Source organism: Marmota monax, unplaced genomic scaffold (assembly GCF_021218885.2).
Source record: "Marmota monax isolate L192 unplaced genomic scaffold, Marmota_monax_Labrador192_F-V1.1 WCK01_AAM20220418_F8-fsc00182, whole genome shotgun sequence".
Lineage (NCBI taxonomy): Eukaryota > Metazoa > Chordata > Mammalia > Rodentia > Sciuridae > Marmota > Marmota monax.
Window position 1 is genome coordinate 3,013,274 of NW_026693043.1, and position 8,553 is coordinate 3,021,826.

Sequence of the window (8,553 nt, forward strand, 5' to 3'; positions counted from 1 at the left end):
TAAAAAGAACAAATAAAATAATTTAAAATAAAATAGCAACCACAAAAATAATATTTTTTAAAAAGATAAAGCATAGAAATAAAATAGAACCTCCCCCCCAAAAAAAAAAATCAGATTCACCTGTTTGAGGCCACACAGTGCACAAAGAAAAGTTCTTGTGATAGATTCCAAGTTTCAGATACAGCAAACACTTGCCAGATTCCTTTGACACATAATGCAGGATCTGGCCTTTGTCTTTCCAGATGTCCTCTCTGCTGATTATTTCCTGAGAATCTGCCATCAGCTCTGCCTTTCCCCTGTGGGATCCTGCACATGCTTTCAGCACAGGTACCTTTTGCTATCAAGGTATTTGAAGTTTTCCTTTGATGGCCCTGCAACTAAGCAGCTTAATTATGAATGAGCACTCTGCCTAATAGGTTGTATCTCTTTTTTTCCTCAAATTATTTCCAGGAACTTATTTCTAGGGCCTCAATACAGAAAAACAAAGGGAAGGCTAACACACCCATTGCTGAGTCACACCCAACCCCCACATCCATCTGCTAATGGGGCCTTTGTTTTTTGCTCTGTTTTGTTTTTGCAGTACTAGGGATGGAACCCAGGGCCTTAATCATGTTATGCAAGTGTTCTACCACTGAACTACACCCTAATTCCTTTTTTAAAAAACATTTTTATCAGTTTTTGATGGACTTTTATTTTATTTACTTATTTATATGTGGTACTGAGAATCAAGCCCAGTGCCTTACAGATGCTAGGCAAGCGCTCTACCACTGAGTCACAATCCTAGCCCCCTCAGTCCATTTTTAAGATTTTATTTTGAGACAGGGTCTTGCTAAATTGCCTAAATTGCCCTTGAATTTGCAATCCTCTTGTCTTGGCCTCTTGAGTAGTTGGGATCACAGGAGCTCACTACCATGGCTGACTACTTGTGGTCTTTGTGGGAAGAGAAAGGAAGACTGAGCTAAGAGGAATAGAGAAGGAGAAATGTAATACATTTTCTATAAAATATACCACTCTCAATTTTTTAAAAAATGAATGATGCATTATCAGCAATTCTATACTATGTAATATAATATGGATAACTATGTCTTGAGATTGGTCAAAGCAAAATTTTAATGAGATTATTAGGTCACTCCCATTTATCATCATGTATCTAAAATATCATCCATGCACAACCCTTGACATATTTTTTATTGAACCCAGGCCCTCATGTATGCTAAGTGCATTCTCTACCACAGAGCTACATCTCCAGCCCCAAGCACAACCATTGAAAAGAAGAAAAGGAAAAACAGAAAAATACAATAAATGAAAACATAAGGTTTCTTAGTGATTAAAATAAAATGGGAACATATTTAAACAAAACTTTAAAAAAGCACTTTAACTTTGTAAGGGTCCGGCGAAGCGTCGGAGAAAGAGACCACCAAGTGACCACTCATGCAATTGGCAGAAGGGGATTTATTGAGGATCCGATTCAGCGCGCTGAGGCTCCAGGCTCACCCAGGAGGGGAAAGCAGCCCAGAGCCCCCAGCAGGGGCTGAGCACTGCTTAAGTACACTTTTTGGGGAGGGCGGAGGGCTTTGTATACATCAGAACAAATCATCATGAGGCGCGGGAAAATTGAACAACAACTCCTAAACATGATTAGTTCATTCATTGGCGGGAACAGGTCGGGCGGGGGTGATAGGTCAATTCTAAACGGGGTACACATTCAAACTGATTGGTTTTAGGGCCTAAATGACTACGTGACCAGTTACACAGAGTCCCAAGTTATTGGACAACCAGGGAGTCAGTGGGAATATGTACTGGGCAGTTCCAGTATTGTCCTAACAGCTACAGGGATTTCAGGTTTTGCAGGTAGCATAGAAACCTAACAATACCCAATCCTTTACATTTTAACTCAGGCCTTGCAGCTTAGAAACTTTACAATGCCCGGTCTTTTACACTTTAACTTTTACACTTTAACTTCAATTTCTTTTACCCTTACAACTTGAGACCAGGTAAGCATTAGAGGAGGTGTGTGTGTGTGTGTGTGTGTGTGTGTGCATACACAAAAAGCATATATAAGAAGAGAACTTCACAGTCTCTTCTAAGAAACTAAGAAATAAAAAGTCTAAGTGATTATCTTGGCTTCACTAGGTTGGTTAATGACAGAGCTTGGGGGTATATTTTGGTTTCCTGAATCTGAGGGAATTTATGGGCCGAGTCACATTGGAGATCAAGTGTCTGATACATTCAAATAACTATTGCTTACCAAAATTCTAATCTGGTTCATCCATACTTTACAGGCCAATCCTCTTTGCTCTTGTTCTTAGACTTGTCCATCAAATCTGCCCTTGTTTCCCACTAATTTTGATACATTCCTAAAATCTCAAAAATATATTTCTTTTTTTCTTTTATTTCTTACATACGTGACAATAATGGAATGTATTACAATCATAATTATCCATTCATAACACCATTTTTTGTAACTCTGTATATTAATGTGCCCTGTGAATGTAAAATACACACCAGATTTCAAAGACTTAACATGAAAAATAGACTCTAAACTGTCTAATTAATTAATAACTTTTCATATTGATCACATGTTAAAAATGATAATATTTAAGATAAAGCAAAATATGTTAACATTAATTTTACCTACTAGTTTTGGGGTTTTTGAAATATGGCTATTAGGAAGTTTAATATGATATATGCACCTAATATAGCATTTCTATTAGGCAGCACTGACTTAAGTAATTTCAAAATTATAATTTTTCAATTTTAATTTAATATTTTACCCTTTGTTCAAACCACAGACTTACTACAAAGGTTTCTGGCTCTGAATGAATGGCTGCTACTTGGAAGAATGGGAATTAATGAAAGAGACAAATGAATAAGAGACATTAAACTGTGCTAATCAATAATTATGCTGTTTTTAGAAAGTGTATAGATTGTGCTAATCAATACTTGTACTATTTTGGAAAAATGGAAATTAATGTAAGGAATCAGATGTATTAATTTGTACTATTTACTATAATCCTCCTTTTCTTGGGATAGAACATATAATCCTTGACCCTTTAGTGTTCTTAAGTTTAAAATTGACCAAAAAATTAATCTTCATGGGGGTCTTCTATCAGATCACTACCAGGACATACTTAGAAGAGGATTACTACCTCCTAACTTTAGGAGGAATTGTTAAGGGGGGGAAGGAGTGTTTTTGAGAATAATTGGATGATGGAAAGAAGCAAAGGTCATACATTCACTTAAGAGTAATATAGGGCTTAGTTTGTGCAAGGCCCTGGATTCTATCCCCAGTACAGGGGCAGGGGATTTCCTGATATTAAGAACTTGCACATTTCATTGATTTAGTTGTTGCAATCTAAGCCTGATTTAGGAAGGTAGGTGGGCACATAAAATGACCTCATAGATATATTCTGTCTTTAGTTTGAATGCAACTTGAAGACAGAATACACAAACTAAAATTTAAGCTATAAAATAACAACAACTTCTAATTTTTTTCTATTAATATAGTACTCCAACTTTTAAAAAATGAAAAATTTTTTATTGTAAAGTAATAGAACAAGAAATCTCAAGAATGCATAGTTTTTGCTGGGAAAAAATTGGAGAAAGAATAATGTTCAGCTTAATCAAAGCTGTATTTGTGAAGTTACAACTTACCTGAGCTATGAGTGCATAAATAGAAATACTAGCTAATACTCAGGAGTGTTTATCAAGTACCAGGCATCGTTCTAGGTCTCTAAACATCATGTATTAACTCATTTTTCAAAATAGCACCGTAAAGCATATGCATACTATTCTCATCCCTGCCTTACAGAAGTGACATCTGAGGCACACAGAGGCTGAATAACTTCTCATAGTCACATGGCTAATAAACAGCAGTGCTAATAAACTGTGAACAAAGGCAGTCTGACTCTAGAGTTTGTGCTCTTGACATATAATAATGAACATTATGAATTGGCAGGTAAGAGTGGACAAAGAGTCAGATTCACACAGCATTTTGGCTTCAGCAACAGCAACACCAGTAAAGAATCATTGTGTTGTCCATAGGAAACTGTCATGCAAGAATAATCAAGACGATGGAGCTGAGGATATAGCTCAGTTGGTAGAGTGCTTGCCTTGCATGCATAAGGTCCTGGGTTCAATCCCCAGCACCCCCCACCCCCAAAAATAAACCTCAAAAGAATAATCAAGAAGATAGCATGGGCCAATGAGGTAAGCACTGGTTGGGAAGTCAGGACACAGAGGAGTAAGAAACTTGTATAAAATTAGAGTTGAACTACATGCCTTTTGTGTTCCCTTTCAAACCAGCAAAAGCAACTACCTAAAGAGCCATGAATTGCAAACAGAGTTGTGGAACCTAATAAGGGAAGAAGAAGACAGTCCCAATGCAAAAGGGGAAACAATTGGATATATTAGGATTATGGAAAAAACCACACTGCTAGAGGAGACCAAAACTCAAAGAGAACACATTGTGAAGAATTTAGTTATTTAAAACTACAAGCAGGGTTTAGAATGTTAGCCCTTACAAGGAGAGAACTTACCTCTTTAAATTTATTTCCACAACACATATGTGTGAACAATATTTTATCTACACTTTATGATAATAATGGCAATATTAGTTTTGTTGATCATTTGGAAGATAATGAAGAGCTCTAACATACAAAAAAAGCCAGAGTGATTTAGAATCATAAACATTTACTCATACTATATGTTGAAAAGATTAAATGAAATAAACCAGAGAAAGTACTAAGCATATGTCTGTTTCATTATATAATCCGGGTTAACAATGATAATGCTGGTGATGATGATGATGATGATGATTACAGGCAACACAAATTAAACTGCTTCTAGTGACCCATGTCTAAGTCTCAACAAGTTTTAGCTAAAACATTTACATTATACATATTGTAACTCTACAACATTGAAGTCATTCAAAAGATTGCAGCAAAATTTGATAGTGTTAAACTCATAAAATCATAGGTAATTTAGGATCCTTTTTCTTCAGAAATTCATGGTAGAATATCATATTTCACTGCATAATCGTTACTACCACTTTAATGTATGTTCATGGGTATTCTGTACATCCTGATCTTGTACCAAAGACAGTTTAGTAACAAATTATTTTTAAGTAACACTGACACAATTTTTTAAAAAAGTTTCACATAACAGTTGCCTCCTATTTTTTGCAAAAAAAAAATGCCATAAAATCTGTGACAATCTTTCCCTGAAATATGGTAGTATATTTTATAAAGTTCTGTTGGGTCAAGATCCCATATGTTGTGTCAAAATTCTCCTTGCATTCGGAGATCATAGTTTGTTAATGAGAACTGACAGATAACAACACAAGATCGTTTGGTGGGCCTTTCCTTTTTGTCCACATGCTTTAGAAAATGGAAAAAGAATCATAAGTGGAATCTAAAAACAGTTGTTCATATAGAAATAAAGAGTAGAACAGTGACCAGAGATTGGAGAGGGGATGGGAGCAGGAGCATAGAGAGAGGTCAGTCACTGGGTATAAAATTACAAGTAGATAGGAAGAATAAGTCCTGATGTTCTATTTCATAGTGGGGTGTCTATAGTTAATAAGAAGGTGTTATATAGTTTAAAATAGCTAGGAAAAAGTTGTTTTTTTAATATTCTCACAGCAAAGAAATGATAAATGCATGAAGTGTTGGATATGCTAACTATGCTGATTTGATCATTACACAATGTATATATGTATTGAAACATCAAATTGTTGCCCCATAAATATGTACAATCATAAAGTGTCAGTCAAACGTTTTCTCTCATGTGTGGGAAGCTAAACCAAAATAACAGGGGAAAAGTGTGTTGGCAGGGAGTGTCCCATGAAAATAGAAAGGCCAGTGGAATAGATGGAGGGAATTGAAGGGGAAGGAGGAGGGATGGGAAAAGGGAGAAACAGTGGAATGATATTCAACAAATTATGCTATGTATGAGTATTAATATATCACAGTGAATTTCACCTTTATGCATATATATAAAGCACTCATTTTAAAAAAAATCTGTAAATAAAGAGAAGGAAGACCAGTAGAGTAGAGGAAGGAGAACAGGAAAGGAGGGGAGGGAATGAGGAAGTACTGGGGACTGATATGGAGCAAATAATGGATTATTTCAAGATGAGCCCCAATATTATGTATAACTATAATGCAGTAATAAAAACATTAAAATAATAAAATAAAACCATGTAAAGTAAAACAAAAAAAGAAAGAAAGAAAGATGAAAGTTTGGGGACTAGCAAAGAAAGCACAGACTTTGAAGCTAGAAGATGAACTCCAGTTTCTTATCTGTGAAGTTCTGTAATAATTAACTTTGGCCATAAGGATATTTTGAGAACCAAATGAGATATTATCAGTGCTAGGGCTGTATAAGTGCTAATGTCATTATTAAAAGTCATATTTCTTTACATTAAAATGACTGCAGATTCACATCGGTTACATATGTATATGGGGTAAAAATGGGAGTTCATAATCTGCTTGAATCAAATGTATGAAATATGATATGTCAAGAGCTTTGTAATGTTTTGAACAACTAATAATAAAAAAAATTTTAAAAAAATAAAATGACTGCATTAAATCCAGGCACCCAGATTATTTTTTGTAGATTATCTCGTATATTACCATTGCACTTATTATAAGTCATTTCTTATTCTTTCTAGCCTATGTGCATATTAAAAACAAGGCTATGATTTCTCATCCCAGTATCTTTAGCATTTAGCATCTTACTGACACATAGTAGGTATTGGCACATATTTTTAAACCTTGCATTTAAAGGAAAACAAAACAATGATTTGAACCCTTCAATATTATGGGTCACACAAGGAGACTAAACAGCTTAGATGTGAAAATAATAGACTTTTTTTTTTCCTTTTACAGGCCAATAAAATTGTTGTCACAGGCTCAATTCTCAAAACTTGACACTGAGATAGAGTTTGTGCAGCTGGCTCTTTATTAAGGATCAGCAGCCTCCAAGGCAAAAGGGCCTCAGCCAACCTTGTGGACAATTCTGGAGTAAGCAATATTCATAAGAATCATCCTGCACTGGATTAAGAGAGCCATCCCTTTACAACCTGGGCCTTCATCAAGTACCAAACATGAACCCCCCCCCCTTGGGAAGTATGTCCTTGGGCAAAGTGACTTCTGACAGCTAAGGTAGTCCCTGAAGGGGTTGACAACTGAGGCAACAAATCTTTCCCTTTCAGGGACAACAGGTTGGTGCAGCTCTATGTTCACCATAGTCATCCAATTTAAAATAGTCCCTCTACCATGTGATAAGATGTTTTGGTATTTGAGGACACAGAATAACCTTAGTGAATGAGACATTTCAAATCACATTTACCATTGAATTAAAGAAACAAGGCTATACTCTTATAGACTTGGGGTAGAAGGGGCCAAAACATGTTATTAATACAATGAGGACTTGGAGGAATGCAAAAAGTTCTCACATTGAATTGTTAGCATGTGATGTCATTTTCTTATAAAATGCTGTTGTTCTTCAGGAAGTGTGGCTGGGTACCTCTTGCACACAGAAACAGGCATTACTGAGCAAAGAGCTCTTCCTGGGATTTAATGGGACTCAAGCTTCTTTGTTCTGAAGGGAATAGGTGTGTCCATCCATTAGGATATGTTTGTGATCTGGAATCACAAAGAAGGCAACTTCAGTAGAATATGGCTTCCCTTTTTTATCAAACTCTTTCCTCCAACGCCCCACCACTAACCCTTTCAACCTCCATACACATTTGGTGATCCATTTTAGGCAGCTTTTTTGCTCAAGGAAGCATGTTTCAATGGAGCCTGAAGTAATGTTGTAGTTTGGATCTGGAATGTCCTCCAAAGGCTCATGTGTTGAAGACTTTGTTCTCAATGCAGCAATGGTCAGAGGTAGGGCTTTTGGTAAATGATTGGATCATGAGGGCTCTACCCTCATCAGTGGATTGATCCATTAATGGATTCGTAGCTGAACAAATTATTGGGAGGTGATGGAAACTGTAGGACAGAGGACCTAGTTGAAGGTAGCAGGTCCTTGGGGACTATGTCTTGTCCCTGGTCCCTTTCTCCTCCACTCTGTTTCCTGACTACCATGACACGAGCTGCTTTGTTCCACCATGCCCATCACCATGATGCTTTGCCTTGCCTCAGGCCCAAAGCAATGAATCTTCCTGATCATGGACTGAAATCTCTGAAACCATGAGCTAAAATAAAATTTTCCTCCTTTCAGTTATTTTTCTCAGGTATTTTATCACAGCAATGTAAAACTAACACAATAAGTAATTAAAAGTAAATCCATACTTCTTCCAAGTCACAATGAACAAACTCACTTACTCCAACAATCCCCTAGCCCAAACCCTCTGCTCTACTTAATACAAAATAATGTATTGGGTGAATTAGTAAACATTTGAGTTTTGAATAAATTCAACAACTATTTCCTCAGGATCAAAAAAGGTTGATTTGTTCTTCATTCTGAATATCTGGACAAAGTTCGAGAACTTACTACACACATAAGATTTAAGAGATTGTTCTGGGAAACTGGGAGCTCAAG